The sequence below is a fragment of the Ruditapes philippinarum genome, unplaced genomic scaffold (genome assembly GCF_026571515.1).
Source record: "Ruditapes philippinarum isolate M1 unplaced genomic scaffold, ASM2657151v2 ctg1661_1_1_1_1, whole genome shotgun sequence".
Classification (NCBI taxonomy): Eukaryota; Metazoa; Mollusca; class Bivalvia; order Venerida; family Veneridae; genus Ruditapes; species Ruditapes philippinarum.
This window is the reverse complement of record NW_026854273.1, coordinates 101,457-119,254: the sequence shown is the minus strand read 5'-3', so window position 1 is coordinate 119,254 and position 17,798 is coordinate 101,457. Positions and strand designations below refer to the sequence as shown.

At 31.5% G+C, this 17,798-nt stretch overlaps 1 long non-coding RNA gene across 1 annotated transcript; it reads right to left on the bottom strand.

Annotated features, from left to right (window-relative positions):
* Positions 1–2,655: 2,655 nt before the first annotated feature.
* On the bottom strand, positions 2,656–9,142 carry LOC132739624 (uncharacterized). The gene is made up of 5 exons (XR_009627031.1): positions 8,682–9,142; positions 4,861–4,900; positions 4,177–4,618; positions 3,483–3,692; positions 2,656–2,777 (listed from the first exon to the last, which is right to left on the bottom strand). It is a non-coding gene; the product is annotated as an uncharacterized LOC132739624 (long non-coding RNA).
* Between the last annotated feature and the right edge of the window lie 8,656 nt (positions 9,143–17,798).

Here is a 17,798-nt window from a genome sequence, read left to right as displayed (position 1 = left end):
AAAAAATTTGGAAAATTGCGTATTTTTTAAATATCTTTATAGTGCACCTGAGCAAATAGTTTCAAGTGAACTATTAGGATCGGTCAATGTCAGCCGTTCGTCGTCAACATATAAGAATTGTTAAGTTTTAAGAGCGTAAACAAAAAATCACAATACAGCATTTTAATACTAGAACTATAGCCTATGTTTTGTTTATTTCAGTTAACACTTAATTGTTTATATCTGCCTTTTCCGTAGCTGAAATGCTGTAATCTTTTCAGTGAAAAAGTTTAAATACAAACATATCTGCTATCTTTAATCTTATCAATACATTTGTTTGTGACTGTCTTCAGTTTAAATGTCAATTAAATATTTACCAAACACATGCAAATAGATTTATTATAAATCTCTAAAATTCAAAGAAAAAATGAAAATGCCAACTTGTTCTACTTAAAAAATACCAAATAATATTTTTTTATTAATATTAATAAGTCATTAAAAATGTCACTGAACCACATGTACCTTCATTGGTATAAACACAGTCAGAACTCGCAGTTTTAACCCACAACCCACAACGGTATGAATGCAATTTTATTGCATAATCATTGTTACTACTACATACCACGTAAAAGTAATTTATTTTCTTAAACAATTGTAGATTATTTATGTCCATAATAAAAAATATGTAGTGATATACAGCATAATTATTCTACACTTTTGCCTGATAAGATTTATTTTGGATATAGTGCTTTTGAAAAGTAAAGAAGATTTTTAAAGGAAGAAAACATTAAGTGTTACATAGTTTTATTACGAAGTATTAAAAGGAAAGAAATATTTGAATATAACTAATGTAAACGTTATATTGATGTCACGATAATTACTCAGAAATATTGTAACTATGGTTTACATGATAGAGCTAAACGAAGAGTTTTAAAAGGTTGCTTATATAGGTAAACAAGGATGCCATAGTCACAAAATACGCCCGTTTACGAAAGCTTTAGATGGAGATGGGGGCATTATGGATAAGTGTTATCTAGCAAGCAAGTTTTTATTCTTGGCACTGTGTTGTTAAATGAACCTTAAAACAAATCAGTAGGGAAGATATGCACAGGATGTGTGACCTTGACCTTGGTCGCAGGGACCTGAATTTTATGCACGGCACTCAGCCTCACAATAATGAACATTTGTGCCAAATTATATTGAAATCCCTCTATGGCATGTAGAAGTTTTTGCTCCAGACAAGCGTTTTTCTATGAGCTCTAACTGTGACCTTCACCTTTGACCTAGAGACTTGGTTTCATGTGCAGGGCACTTCGTCTCATGATGGTGAACAATTCTATAAAGTAACATTAAAATTCCTCCATGCATGTAGAAAATATGCTCCGGACAACATCTGGATATTTAATCATCTCCAGTGACCTTGACCTTGCAAATATTAACCTAAATTAAATGTGTCACACCTGTAGTCATGATAGTTACCATTTGTGCTACAATCCATCAATAAATGATGACTTAATGGTTCCTATACACATCTTCAAATTTTTATCTGAACTTTGACCTCTATATGTAACCTTGACCTTGGTCGCAGGGATCTGAATTTTGCATGCGACACTCAGCCTCACAATGGTGAAAATTTGTGCCAAGTTATATTGAAATTCCCCTATGAATGTAGATGTTTTGCTCCGGACAAGCGTTTTTCAATGAGCTCTAAGTGTGACCTTGACCTTTGACCTGGAGACCTGGATCATGCATGGAGCAATACATATCATGGTGGTGAACATTTCCATAAAGTATTATAAAAAATCTTCCATACATGTAGGAGATATGCTCCAGACAAAATCTGGATATTTCACCATCTTTAGTGACCTTGACCTTGCATATATTGACCTAAAGTACATGTGTCACAGCCGTAGTCATGATAATGACCATTTGTGTTACAATCCCTCAATAAATGATGATTAAATCGTCCCTATACACATCTTCATATTTTTATCTAAACTTTGACCTCTAAGTGTGACCTTGACCTTTGACCTAGAGACCTAGTTCATGTGCGTGACATGGCTTCTCATAATGGTAAACATTTCTATGAAATTTCATTAAAATCCCTCCATGCGTGTAGAAGATATGCTCCGTACAAAATCTGGATATTTCATCATCTTTAGTGACCTTGACCTTGTATATATTGACCTAAATTATATGTATCACAGCCATAGTCTTGATAATGACCATTTGTGTTACAATCCCTCAATAAATGATGACTAAATGGTCCATATACAAATCTTCATATCTTTATCTGAACTTTGACCTCTATGTGTGACCTTGACCTTGGCCGCAAGGACCTGAATCTTGCGCGCGACACTCCGCCTCACAATGGTGAACATTTGTGTCAAGTAATATTGAAATCCCTCTATACATGTGGAAGTTTTGCTCCGGACAAGCGTTTTTCAATGAGCTCTAAGTGTGACCTTGACCTTTGACCTAGAGACCTAGTTCATGTGCGCGACACTGCTCCTCATAGTGGTGAACATTTCTATGAAGTTTCATTAAAATCCCTCCATACATGTAGGAGATATGATCCGGACAAAATTGGACGCCGCCCGCCCGCCCGACCGCCCGCCCGACCGCCCGCCCGCCAGGGGCGTTCCCATAATACGTCCCGTTTTTCAAACGGGCGTATAAAAACTGCTTTTTAGAGAAAAAACTAGATTTAAGCAATAAACTTAGATATAGACTGCTCTAAGAATTGAACTTACGTACTTACTTGTACTGCAAAGTTTCCTTGCATCTTCATGCATTCCCTTAAATAAAGTTAATATTTGATGCTTATTCATAAGGAGTGCTTAATAGGTAAATTATCTACAAAGCTTAAAAAGAGCATCATAATATGTTTGAAGCATTTGAAAGGAAATAACTTAAAGGGTTAAACTCATTTTGATCCCAAGGGCATGATTATTAAATCTTTTGTTGAGAACCCCAAAAAAATTGTTTCATCCCAAATAGTTTTGACATAATAGTTCCGGAGGAAAGATTTTTAAGATATGGCTATTTAGGTCTAGATAAAAAGTCACCCTAAATTTGGAGCCCATATTGACCAAAGGGACATTAGTTGTTTGTCATTTGTAGAGCTTCATAAGGCAAAACATTATATAAAACATGAAGCTTTAAACTTTGTAGTATCACACAAAAAAAGACTCCAGGACAGATCCAATATTGATTCCAGAGACATGATTTCATAGCTTCTCTACTAGGCAGTAATAAGTTCTAAACATTAAGACTCTGCGCATGGTAGTTTCTGAGGAGAAAGTTCTGTTAAATAATGACAATCGACACATAGTCGTCGTTTGCCATTGATTACTTAGTTCTAAGGTGACCTTTACACAAATATTTGCATTAATTTAGAGCAATTATTTGCAATCATTCAATAACATAACGTCCCTTAACTATTGAACACCTTTTTTAAACGCAACACCACTTTGTATTTAAAAACCTAAAAAAATATTTACCATTCGCAGGAAACATCGAGCAGAGCGCCATAGGGAAGCCCTACGTCCTGGTTGTTTAATCAGCTCATGTTCCACTATGCCACATTTCATCAGGTAGGAGAATATTTGATTGATATCACCATCTATAGTCACACAGACATTACATTTTCCACGGCTCTCAGCAAGTTTGGCAAGGTCATCTATCTTTGCAAGAAGCCATCTCAGTTCCTTCTATAAAGAAAGTGTATTGCTCATTAAGTCAAAGTTACATTTGTACATACTGTTAGAAGAATAAATTGTCTTTCCTTAGCAATAATTAATTATTGTGGTCAAGGCATCCGGTATTTATCATTGTGAAGCTGTATTTTCACGGAATCATTCTCTTCACATAGATGTGATGCAGACAAGAGTGGCTCTGATTAACTATATACCTATCAATTATTGAAGTAAATACTTAATTCTTTCGGGCGTGTAGCGACATAATAATTAATAAATATAAAAGAAAAGATAAAATCTACATAGAGTCTGCCTTTGTAGGGTAAAGTTTTAAAGTATTACAAAATTTGTTTAACCCTTATTGCAGAGGCGCAATTTTCTTTTCCTGCTATTATTATGACATGAAGCTTGTCGGATATACATGTAGGATCACATTGATAATTTCTAAAAATAAGTGCAAAATATGCAATGTATGGATAAATATTGTTTATAAACCAACCTCGTATTGCATTGAAAGATCACACTTTTTTCTAGAAAAAACCAAGGAATTCCAAAGAACGTCAAATACTTTTTTATGGTTGTGAATATTCCAAGTCGAGTCGAAAATAATCGCTACAATAAATAAAAATAATACAAAAGATATACTATCGTTTGTTGTTATAAAAGCAAGATTCTAAAGACAAATATTATTTTAATGAAAATTATTCTTATATAAATATTTTACATAAGGGATATAAATTTTCAAGAAAACCTAATCAGTTAAAAATGACAACATGAAAAAGCATATGAAAATAACCCGTCTCAAATAACACAACTATATTTTAAGTGCTCATGGACAACGATAAGATATTAAATGATCTATGAATTAATTGTAAACGTTCTTCAGCTGCTGCTATCATATTAGCAGAAAACTGTCGGGATGTGCATCAGTTGCGGACACACTGAAATGACATAAAAGATTAGATGACGGTAGTTAAAACTTGTTCAACTGGTCTTTAAACTTCATTGTTGTTACCGGATCACTCCATTACTTAGTTGATATCTTTTGTAGGACTACTGTTGAAGATTAGAAAGTCGTATAAATTCCTCGGCATTATCATTTCTGTACCTTATATATAATAGAAATTGACGATATAGATTTAGAAAGGTTAAAAACTTTTTTGTTAAATAAAAGTAAAAATACCTGTATAAAAAAACCTTGTTGCCTCGAAGTTTTCCCCAATCTGCAATACAGATAAAAGTTTAAACTTTGCATTTGTTGCTGCTCACAAGAAAACATGTTCACTTTTTTTTTTAATTTGTAATTTTATTAACCCCGTCATAGGTACAAAGGGGTCGGGGAGCATCCCCAGTGTACCTTACAATTACAGTATTAGTATATGGTATGCAAAGGTATAAGTTGTATTAGTATATAACATTTGTGTAGAGCAATATATTAATAGTTCATAAACACTTAAAAGTTTGTATAGATCATTATTCTTTTTAATACTACTATTTTTAATACTACATAGTTTCAAGCCTTTAAAAAGAATGGAAATTTTAATATGTATCTGTGTATTCAAAGAATTATTAATTATATAGAGTTCTAAGAGAATCTTGTAATTTGCAATTCTAAAAATGAGTAAAAGGCTCCTATAAAAATAATAAGATGGGAAAATTTGCTTTTAATAGTTCCTTAATTGTAAAAGTCATTCTACAATGTTACCTCACTTGTGGATATTTATCAAAAATAAAAAAATATGATATTTGGAGGAACGTAGCATGCTTTGTAAGACTTTTACCAATATAAGTGTCTTATCTGACCTTTAAACTCCCAACTACTTTTTACAAAATAATAAACAGCTAATTGTTGCCCACTTAATGGAATAAAAGGAATTATCTTTCCATTTATATACATTCAACCTTATGAACATATTTATCCCAATTTGTACAACAGAACATTCAATTTCACTTCATCCAATTAAAAGTACATGTACATATTCTACTCCATGTCTTATCTATTAATAAAGTTTGAAATTGGCATAGTCAGGAACCAAAATTTGTGAACATGTGAAATTTCAAGGAATAAAAAAGGAAATAACTGAGTAATACTACACAAATTGTTTTCACAGTTTGAATTATGCAACACCATCTACCAAATTATATACTGTGGTGGATAAAATTTTGAGGGGTATAAAAAAGACCGGAAGAGAAAAAAAAACAAGAAAAAATAAAAAGGACATAAAAAAAGGGTTTGGTGCTATATCTATGCGTGTTTAACCTGAGTAACTTAAGACTTTATTTAAAACTAAGAACACTTTTTTTTTGCTGGAATGGATGAGATAGGGGATGGTGGAAGTCTCCTTATAATATTATTTGGAAATGCGGATTTTGAATGTCAAAAGAAAAAATATTAACTTAACTCAATAGATTAATATACTTATGCCATGATTTTTCAAACAAATCAAGTTTAAAAGATTGTTTTGATATATACTTTTCAGTTTTATAAATGGCACATATTTGATTTTTAAAGTTTGCTAAACTAGGCCTTGTTTGTTTTATTCTGCTATAATATATATGAAATTTGGCATTTATAATTATTTGGTTTGTAACACTATCCAGATATATATTACCAAATAAAATATCTGAAAGGCTCCAACTATTGAAAATTAATATTACATTTGTCCTTTATATACAGCTGTAGCTGTGTCCAAAACTGTTTTATAATATCGCAATCAAAGAATAAATGCATCAAAGTTTCTTTTTCGTTTTGACAAAAAGTACAAATATCTTCATTTATAATATTCATTTTCTTAAGTAAATAATTAGCCGCAAGAATTCTATGTTAATTCAAAATTGAAACCGTATTATTTTGGATCATTTGTAAACTTAAATGTAGTATCATGTATTGATGTATTTTGAAAGAAGTTAGGATCAATTTTATCAGATATTTCATTCATTTATTTTTGTAAAGAATTTGGATATTGTTTTGATAAGTGCATGACCTTATAGATAGAACGACATCCTTTTATATCCTTGATAATTGTCAATACAGTTTGTGGGATAGGTAGACTTATATTTTTGTTCTTTTGCTAAGTCTTGTACATTTAATTTCAATAAATATAATTTTACTGCTGTTATGATACTCCTATATTCTAGAAAATTACTTCTCACTTTTAATATTGCACAAAATTCATCATAAGTATAATTATTTCCCTCTTGATTGACCAGATCTCCTAAAAACAGAATTCCACCAGCAATCCATCTATTCAGATGAATGCTGGAATTTCCAACCTTAATATAAGGGTTATCCCACAAATGAATGGAATAATAATGATTAACATATTTTGGCTGTAAGTTTAAAGATAGGGAATAATAGCTCTGTAAAACATCTTTCCAAAATGGATTGATGTCTAACTGCAATTTTCTTTTCACAAAACTTATTCCATACCTTGCTATTTCCTTAATATAAGGGCAAATACTTTCTACCAATTTCAAATAATTATTGTTTGAATGTATAAGTCTCCTAATCCAGGTAACCTTTAGACTATTCATAAAACATCGAAGGTCAATCATTTTTAAACCTCCAAACTTATAATCTTGAGTGATTATATTCCTCTTAACTTTATCCATACCTTCATTCCAGAGAAATTTGAAGAAAAGATTTTGAATTAAATTATTTTTTTCTAAAGGTGGATTAGGTGGACTCATAATTAAATGATTTAGTTTGGCAAGTGCCAAAGATTTTACCACTACAATTTTTTCGATAGGCGAGATAATTCTTTTAGACCAAATTGCGAAAAGTTTCTTTAATTCTTGAATTTTTGCATCATAATTAAGACTTATTATTTGGCTTAAATATGTGGAAAACTTAATACCTAACAAAGTAAATGTTTCATTGTTCCAATCAAGATTGTACTCTGGGCAGATCACAGAATTGTTATTTTTAAGAGAACCAAACCAAACCACTTTAGTTTTTTTCTGTATTAATAACAAGGCCTGACATATAAGCATAGAATTTTAAAATTTTCATTGTGTTTTTTAAAAATTTCTCTGTGCCATCTAGAAACAAGCTAGTATCATCTGCATATTGAGACACATGTTCACCTTTCAACAAATATTCAAATATTTGTCTTGAAACAAAATTAATTTCTAATGTCAACGTTAACACAATGGGGACCGCCATATTGTAGAGGCTGGCTAGCACGATATGAAAGGTATTATTTCAATGGACAAATGCGCTTCATCAGCTGATGAAGAAACCAATCGAACGACCGGAATTATGCTTATGAATAATTCAGAAGTACGAAATATCTTCAGCCAGTTTGCGCAGGGTATTGACCGATACATGAACATGTATACGGCAAATAGCCTGGGTTACCGAGGATGGAAATAAAGTAAATGCTCTGGTCTTTATATCTTCAAAAATATATTATCATTTATTATAATAGATAAGTTTCTGACGGGATATACAGAAGAGTAATGAGATAAATATGACCGAGGCGGAAGTCGAGAGTTTTATTCATGTAAGGAAACCTATATTCTGCCGTTTATCCCATCTGTACTTGTATAACGAATTTGTAATCACCTAAATTGTTTTCGACGTCAAGTTCATAAGTAAACCTAACAACTACGGGAAAATTACAATCGTTATCGAAGGCTACGCCACATATTTAACCGTAGTTCAAGTATACGAGTTTTCATAATGGTTTAAATTTGAGCTATTTTTTTTAAAGTAGTGACAGTTTAATAAGGAAATATGTCATAAGAACCAAACCAGATAAAAAACTTTTATGCATATACGTAGTTAACCATCTACGCTGTAGAAATCCATTAAGAGTGGCGCGTGCTTCGGTACTTCACGGTATAAACGGCAAAGTATACAAAGCGTCTAAGTCATAAGAATTTAAGAAATGTATTTGCATAAAAAAAGAAAATATGAATGAAGACATTCTTGATGAAATGAAATATGTTTATTTGCATTTAATATAGAGTAATATTGCTATACATGCCCTTTTTTAATACCTTGTGCATAACAAAAGAACATCCTCCATACCAATCCCCAAATTGTTGCTCGTCTATATTCGTCTGCACGCCTGTTAAAAACTTACATTTCTCGATGTTGATATCCGCAACAGCTTGAAACGCCACCTGCTTTGCACGTGTAAAGTCATTTACCTCGAGGGCATCTTGACTTTCTTGTATTAATCTTGATATGGTTTGAACTGCCATCTTACACTAACTGTAAATAATGAAATAAACACGAAGCTTGAAAAGTTATTTTAATGAATATATCGTATCAACTTGGTAGAAATTGAATAAACCATTATGAAAAGATGATCGGCTCTTTTCAAATGTAGTATTGACACAAAACAGAATACATTTTTTTTGCATTATTACTGCGGATGAATTACTGTAAGTGTACATAACAAAAACAATCTGTTTAAATTTGTTGATTTTGAAAAGCAATATTTCTATTATTTAGTCATATATTATTTCATACATTTTAGTTTAACCGTCCTTCTTGTTAAAATTTACGGCTTATCCTGATAACAAACGTTACCCTTCAAAATACGACGATGTATGTTTATTAAATAATAAAGAAGAACCTGTTTAAAGTATTAAGCCAATATAAAATATCGAGGCACTGGTTTTAGTTTACCAGGAAAAATATAGAAAAACGTAAAATAAAACACGTTTCAACAATTTTCAGTTGTTTCATTGTACGTACCGTAGAAGAAACCGAATTACTATGAAAATATTTTAAGTCATCCTCTGACTTATGTCCTGTGATATTTATATCTCTTAACGATTGCTCCCCAAATGTATTCGTTATCTTTTATTTCGCCACCTTTATCTTAAAAAATAAAATAAACGCGGCTGAATACGGTAAAACTGAAAAGGTTAAATACGTTATGATAAGCTCATGAACAGATGATCGTGTGCATCATCTTACCGGCTTAAATAGGCTGCATCATCCATTTGCACTACCTTGCACAAATTCAAGCATATTTCAGCAGTAAAATGTAAAAATGTGACAGGTGTCCTTGTGAAAAAACATTAAAATACTCAAAAGTTCGTTGTTGGAAATTTTCCAAATTTATGTTGACTGTAAACATGTCTACTAAAACATACCAAACTAAATTAGATCCACATTTTACCTTTAGATACATCATGCTCTTCTTTAAAAAAATAACTTTTGTTGACAATTTTGTCAGCTCGTTCTGTTTACATACTTCTTATGTAAGGTGATTTATACGGCTACGAAAGGAACCAGTTGACTTTATCAATTGCTTATTTCGGACATCATGTTATGAGTGTCGTCAGTGTTGGTCATCTTGTTTATTTTGATGAAAGAAATGTCTAACAGTGTCATAATTTTACTTTATTATAGGTTTATATTGAAAATATCTAAAGCTATTTTTTATACTTTTCAAAATTATTTACGAAATCATAAATGTCTGATCTGTTCTGTTTTTGTTTGTTTTGAATTGTAACTTTTTATTAGACTTCGTTGATATTTCGTTATACATGTAATTGCATACATGTGGAGAGAAGTACTATAAAAGAGACCAAAATTTATGTCACCCGACATACGTTTAGCGCTCTAAAACATTACATACACGAATATTGAACATCACAATGAAATTCTACTTTTTTTTTAATATAAATGAATATTTAATGAAAATATATAACGTCATATCATCAACGAAAATTTTATGCTTTATGTTATGATCATTATTAAAATATACCGTATAATAAGAAATTTCAGAGTATAGTAATTACAGAATATTTTGTTTGTTTGTTTGTTTTGGGTTTTACGTCACATCGACACAGTAATTACAGAATATAAATATAATAAGAAGAAAAGAAGTTATATAATAATTGACAGCTGATTGAGAACAAAACAAGAAAAAACTACAACTACAACATAAATGTAAGTAATTTCTTTATTTATAAAACAGCCCGAGATCTAAAAATTTGGATAACGAAAAGAAATTGTAATAACTCTCTATCAGTTTGTCTGTCCATTCTGTCAAATCCCATGTCTTCGTCCTCGCGTTGGGTTTTACAGAGAAGAAAGATAAATTGATATATAGATTAATAATTTAACTTACTATGGTTGCTCTGTCAGAATGTCAGAGAATTTGAATGTTAAATCATAACAGAACATCGTCATGTTAATGGTTTATAAGAATATTCAAGTACATTTGGTACAAGTGATTATAGATAGATAGTGAATTATTTCCGAAACGTTAAAAAAACAAAATAATGGCTAATTACAAACAATTATACCACTGTTTGACAATATTTTACCAATATAAAAAAATCGTTTTTTTGTGTGTTACACCGGTCTCTTGATTACATATAACAAAACATTACACTTTCTCTACACACATATATAACATGAAATTATGAAGCGTGAAACAGAAAACTACGCAATAATATATATACATGCTTTTACATGTGAATGTTTCATTTGATACGCCATTGTTATCTTTATTTCAAGTTTAAACATAATCTTTAATTACTTGCCATTCGGTTTAGGATAAAAATTATGTTTTCTTCTTCATTTCAAGTCTATCCCTAGCATCATAGTGATCAGAAATAACTTTATTACAAGTTTGTTAACACTGATTCGAATTGAATAGTAACGACAAAATCGAAAGTAGGTGTAAATGAATATGTTGAAAAATGCCAAATTAGATATACTAACCTTCAAATCATGAATTCAATCTTTCCGTAAATTTTAATTATATCAGACAAATCAACTATTCTTTCAACTTAAATGTGAAAAGTTAATCATACAAAATATCAATGTTACACTGAAACAGGTCATATTGTATTAACGACTCATGGTTGGTATCGTTGTCATCATTAAAGAGCTTCACCATGAAACTGAAGTAATAGCCATATATTACGCATCTATATCGAAAAATCATTGAAAGTTTACAAATTTCCTTACACGTCAAGATTTATGCGTATAATTTTCATTGACTTATCGTATTTCAAAGAGACCGGTTGTATTTTGCAGAATTTTACATGTTTGTTTGATTTTCGCGTAGGAATTTGGTTAAATAAATATAGTAAAACTCGGTTATTACGAACTTGACGAGACCTAATGTTATAACAAATATAAGATATAAGCAAGTCTGTGTATGTTCATGTACCAATTGTCACTGTGAAATTACCATATGGTGGAGCATACACTTAATTTATTATACAGAAATAGACTTTTTAGCTGGTGAATATGATGTGATATGTACTGAAAAAAATTAATATTGACCGAGGCGATAACATTTTTCAGCTTATCTTTTTTTTCCAAAAAATATCTTTTCAATGAGAGCATTTGCAAGCTTACTCTAAGTGTTCTTTAAAATGTAAAGAAAGTTACTAAAATAGACTAATTTGACTCTTATTTAAGAGTCATCCAACTTTTTTTCAGAATTATATATAACAAACACCTGAACATACATACAAGTACATACATACATACAAGTACAGCCTAATAGTGTTTTGCAATCTGTCACAAAAAATGCATTGTCTTCCAAAATGTATAGACAAAATGAAAAGTCAAGAGCTGGGAAAATGCTGATAAAATATCGCCTTTTGAACTAGAACCAAGTTTACTTTGAAGAGATTTTTTATAAACTTCTACAGAAAATTGATTTTTAGACTGAAAGTTTGCACATCCATAATGGGATAAGTTGGATAAGTATGTAACGTTACACTGTTAAAGTTTATTTTCAGGATTGGCTTAATTGCAAAAGCGAAACATTTCTACTATCTAGTTTGAGAATATTGGTAAGAAAATGTTACTTATAATCTTTATTGATTTGTTAATCGACAATTTAGTTATTAACTCTCGATCAAAGTTTATCTCACGACGTTGCAAGCGATTAAATCCCCCTTATTTTTATCATATTTATGAGTCTTAAATATTCGTTTATTTCTATTTTCTTTTTATTGCGTACTCTACGTTGCTATATTTTTATCTGGTCCTTCAGAATCAATAATTCAAAGGTGGTTCGTTTTGACGATTGAATTCCGCTTTATCAGATCAAAATACAAGACAGTGAGAAATTGTACTTTTTATTGCTATTCGTGAATAGATTCCGTCAAACCGATCTGGTGTTGTGATAAGGTGTCTGCTTTTCAACTTAGGGACCATCTACAGGAGCCCTTCTTGTGTCACGACCATGTTTCGTGTGATACTTAATTAACTCCGAGAAGAAGACCTATGAGTGCAATGAAATGAGTGCAATAAATTCTAACTGGCAATATTGGATACGACACACGTGATTGTTGCTCAGTTAAAACTGTTTAAACCTTGAATTGCCAGTTGAAACGCAAAGTGCAGCTGGTATAACCGCGATATGTGTGCCAGAGCTTATCCAAAGAACGTGATCCGTCAGCTAAAAAAATCGCCTTAAATGTTTTTTTATAATAATTTATATTGTGTTTGATATTAAGAGTGTCTTATAAAAGTAAAAAGGAAGAATTTAATGAGCGGAAAAGACCAGCGTACCCTTTCACATTAAATCAAAAAGTGATTTTTTAAAATGAATTCAGCTGAATAAAAAACAGAACAAAACGCGAATACACGATTGTCTATGCATATGAGATTACAGGACGTGAAATAATTTTTCAAGATTAATGTTTCATTTGATGTCACCTTGTGTGCAAAGTTCCAGATCATTCGCTCACTCCGATTTTCAAAAAAAAAAAAAAAAAAAAAAAAAAAAAAAAAAAAAAAACGGCCTGAAATTATGCACTCAAATCGGGCTGGGAATAGCACAAAAATGCGATTCTTAATTTAACAATTTTAATGCTGAGTATATCGTAATTATCGTTTTCACACCTTTCTGTTTAAAATGGCCCATAGATGTAAGAAATTCCAATCGTATGATTTTTATGTTAGAAGAAATCCTTTCACATTAAATTTGCATATTTTTAACGTAAGCGCGATTAATTTTGTTGTTTTCACTCCTACGTCTGTATCTGTTTTTATTAAAAAGCAACATTTTCAGGAGCGTCCATGACTTTAGTGATTAAGGTCGTTGACTCTAAACAATTGCCTTTTCAACGTTGTACGTTCGTTCAAAAATGCCAGGTTTTTGGATTTTAAAGTGAGAAAGCTAGCTTTGTAGAACGTCGGTACTACTCAGGTTCATATTTGTGCCTGCAATTATGTACAGAGGGACACACGATGTTTTCCTCCACCAGTAAAGCTGGAAAGTCGCCAAATTACCTATATTATGTTATTGCGCCGTTACCTCTAACAAAAAATTACTATTTTCACTTTTCGCTGTGAAATATAGCATTATTATATGCCCACAAGAATTTCGGGCATATTATGTTATACCCACTGGCGTCCGTCCGTTCGACGGTTAGCAATTTGGTTTCCGGAGCATAACTTAAGTTCCATTCGGCACGCAATATTCAAACTTCATAGGATGATTGTCCATTTTAGGTAGAAGACACCTATTGATTTTGGGGTCACAAGGTCAAAGGTCACTATTACCTTAAAACTGAAAACAGTTTCCGGAGCATAACTTAAAATCCATTCGGCCCACAATACTCAAACTTCATCGGATGATTGTTCATATTGGGTAGAAGACACATATTGATTTTGGGGTCACAAGGTCAAAGGTCAAGGTCACTATTACCTAAAAACTGAAAACAGTTTCCGGAGCATAACTAAGTTCCATTTGGCCCACAATATTTAAACTTCAAAGGATGATTGTCCACATTCGGTAAAAGACTTCTATTGATTTTGAGGTCACAAGGTCAAAGTTCAAGGTTTTTATTACCTTTAAACTGAAAACAGTTTCCGGAGCATAACTTAAGTTCCATTTGGCCCGCAATATTCAAACTTCATAGGATGATTGTTCATATTGGGAAGAGGCATCTATTGTTTTTGGGGTCACAAGGTCAAAGGTCATGGTCACTATAACCTTTAAACCTGAAAACAGTTTCCGGAGCATAACTTAACTTTTATTTGGTCCACAACATTTAAACTTCAAAGGATGATTGGCCATATTGAGTAGAAGACACCTATTGATTTTGGAATCACAAGGTCAAAGGTCAATGTCACAATTACCTTAAAACTGAAAACAGTTTCCGGAGCATAGCTTAAGTTCCATTTGGCCAACAATATTCAAACTTCTTAGAATGATTGTCCATATTGGGTAGAAGACACCTTTTCATTTTGAGGTCACAAGGTCAAAGGTCAAGGTCACTTTTACCTTAAAACTTGAAAACAGTTTCCGGAGCATAACTTAAGTTCCATTTGGCCCACAATATTAAAATTTCAAAGGATGATTGTCCATATTAGGTAGAAAACACCTATTGATTTTTGGGTCATAAGGTCAAGGGTCAGGGTCACAATGATCTTTACACTGACAATTGTGGTATCTGGAGCATAACTTAAGTTCCATTTGGCCCACAGTGTTAAAATTTCATAGGATGATTGTCAATATTGAGTAGAAGACCCCTATTAATTGGGTCACAAGGTCAAGGTCATTATTACCTTAAAACTGAAAACGGTTTTCACTTAATAACTTAAGTATAAATCAACCTATAGCTGTATAATATTATAGGATAAACAGCCATGTCTAAAACATGACCCCTTTTGATTTTAGACTCATAAGATCAAAGGTCAGGGTCACAATGACCTTAGCACTGAGAATTGTGTTTTCCGGAGCGTAACACAAGTTCCATTTGTCTTACAGTGTTCAAACGTCATAGGATGATTGCCTATATTGAATAAAATATCCATATCTATATTGGGGTCACAAGGTCAAAGCTCAATATCAAATGACCTTAATATTGTTAAAAGTTTTACAACTGTCAAACTTCGTAGGATGATCACTTATATTGAGTATATTGATTATATGCCCTAAATAATTTGCTTATATTATGTTATATTCCTGGCGTCATTCTGTCCAGCGGTGCTCTTGTATAATATAAAATGATAGATTTCTATGGCATTATTGTTAAAAATCTATGCAAAGCTTTGATCTCGCAACCTCATATCCAGTTACAGTACGTTTGCGTGTACAGCATGCATGGTGGAGATAATCTGTTGTAAGGAAAGCGGTAGCATAGTGGTTAAAGTGTCTGCCTCTCAACCAGGAATCATGTACTCGAGTCCCACTCGTTTCATTATCATGTTTACTCATAGGACACCAGCACCGCTTTCTTTAAGCGTACTCGAGAGTGGTGCAAATATGATAAATCTTTCTCCACAATCGAGCCTAAATAAATAAAGTTGCTAGTATTGAATGGTGATACAATGTTTCTACGCATACGCTTAAATCTTAATCTTTTCTACGACTCTTCAATCTTATTTCATCTATGTGACGAAACCTTTTACCTAAATCAAACTCGATTTCTCCAGACGTGTTAAATAGAACATTGTATTCATCAATATCACGCTGCGTGTTTAACACGCACACGCACGCACATTAGTTCATTGCGTCGTTATTGCATATGACATTATTAGCTTGATGAGGATAAAGTTAATAAATAAAAAGTAAATTAATTGTGCTTGTAATTTATTTATAAATAAGGCTTTCATTATGTTAGGCAAAGAAATATTGGCAAACAAATGCTTTCTTATTGAAATTAATGTCTAAGTAATATAAAATCTATAAGCCAATATCCGCAGATATCAAATTTTATCTAACAAACAGAGTGAAATTTTGCGGATGTTTTCGTTAAGCTATGTAAAATAATCTTGACAAAGATAAAAGATGAACAGATATTACAGATATATCAAACTGGAGACCAATAAGTTTGCTTAACGTGGATTATAAATTAGCAACAAAAACTATTTCTAATCGCATAAAAAAAGTTTTGCCAACTATAATTAGTTTCAATCAAACAGGTTTCATGAAAAACCGTTACATTGGTGAAAACGTAAGGATGATTTTTGAAATAATTGAATATCTTCAAAAAGAAAAAAAAACAGGTTTATTATTCTTTACTGATTATGAAAAAGCATTTGATAGTTTAAATCATCAGTTCACTTTTAATGCTCTTGAAAAGTTCAATTTTGGTAAAGATTTTATACAATGGGTCAAATTTTTTATACTGATATTTCAAGTATTATTGTTAATAATGGTCATTTCTCAGAACCTTTTACCATAGAAAGGGGTATTCGACAAGGATGTCATCATCATTAATCATCGTATGTTTAGAAATTTTATCCAATTACATAGAAAAAGATAGTGAAATAAAAGGAATAAAAGTCGAGGACAAAGAAATAAAACAACCCTTCTTTGCAGATGATCCAACTTTCGTAAACGATGGTTCAGTTAAGTCTTTCGAAAAACTTGTCTATGTGATAACAGAATTTAGTAAGATTTCCGGTTTAAGCCTTAATTCAAAAAAATCAACAATATTACGAGTCGGATCATTTAAAGATACTTAAATATAGAATATTGTAAAAATAGAAAATTTAAGTGGACATCAGATTCAGCAAAAACATTAGGCTTTTTAGTTTCATCAGATTACAAGAAAAATACAAACATAAATTTAGAACCTATTTTCAAGATTTGTTCAATTGCTTAAAGCAGTGGCAACACAGAAAGCTAGTTTTGATGGGAAAAGTAATAGTGATAAAAACTTTTGCATTGCCAAAATTAATATATCCTATTTCAGTTTTAGCAAACCCATCCAATGATAAGATGAAAGAAATAATTAAAGCGATGTTTCACTTTCTATGGGCAGGAAAACCAGAAAAAATAAAACGCAAATCTTTAAAACTTAATATAAAAAATGGTGGACTAAAAATGATAGACAATACATATTATCTTAATGCAGTAAAAGCAAGCTGGGTAAAAAGGTATATAAACAAAGATAATGAGAGTTCATGGAAACTTTTTGTAAAATACAAGATAAAGCAATATGGAAATGATTTTATCTTCCAATGTAATCTTTCAAAAAATGATATCAATAATTTATATCCACATAATTCGTTCCTGAATGATGTTCTTTCGTCTTGGTTTCACATTCAGCATGAGCACACAAAAAAAACAAAGATAATGTTAAAGACATAGTATGGAATAATTCTAGCATTAAAATTTACAACAAACTGGTTTATTATGAAACTTGGCATGATAAAGGCATACTTTA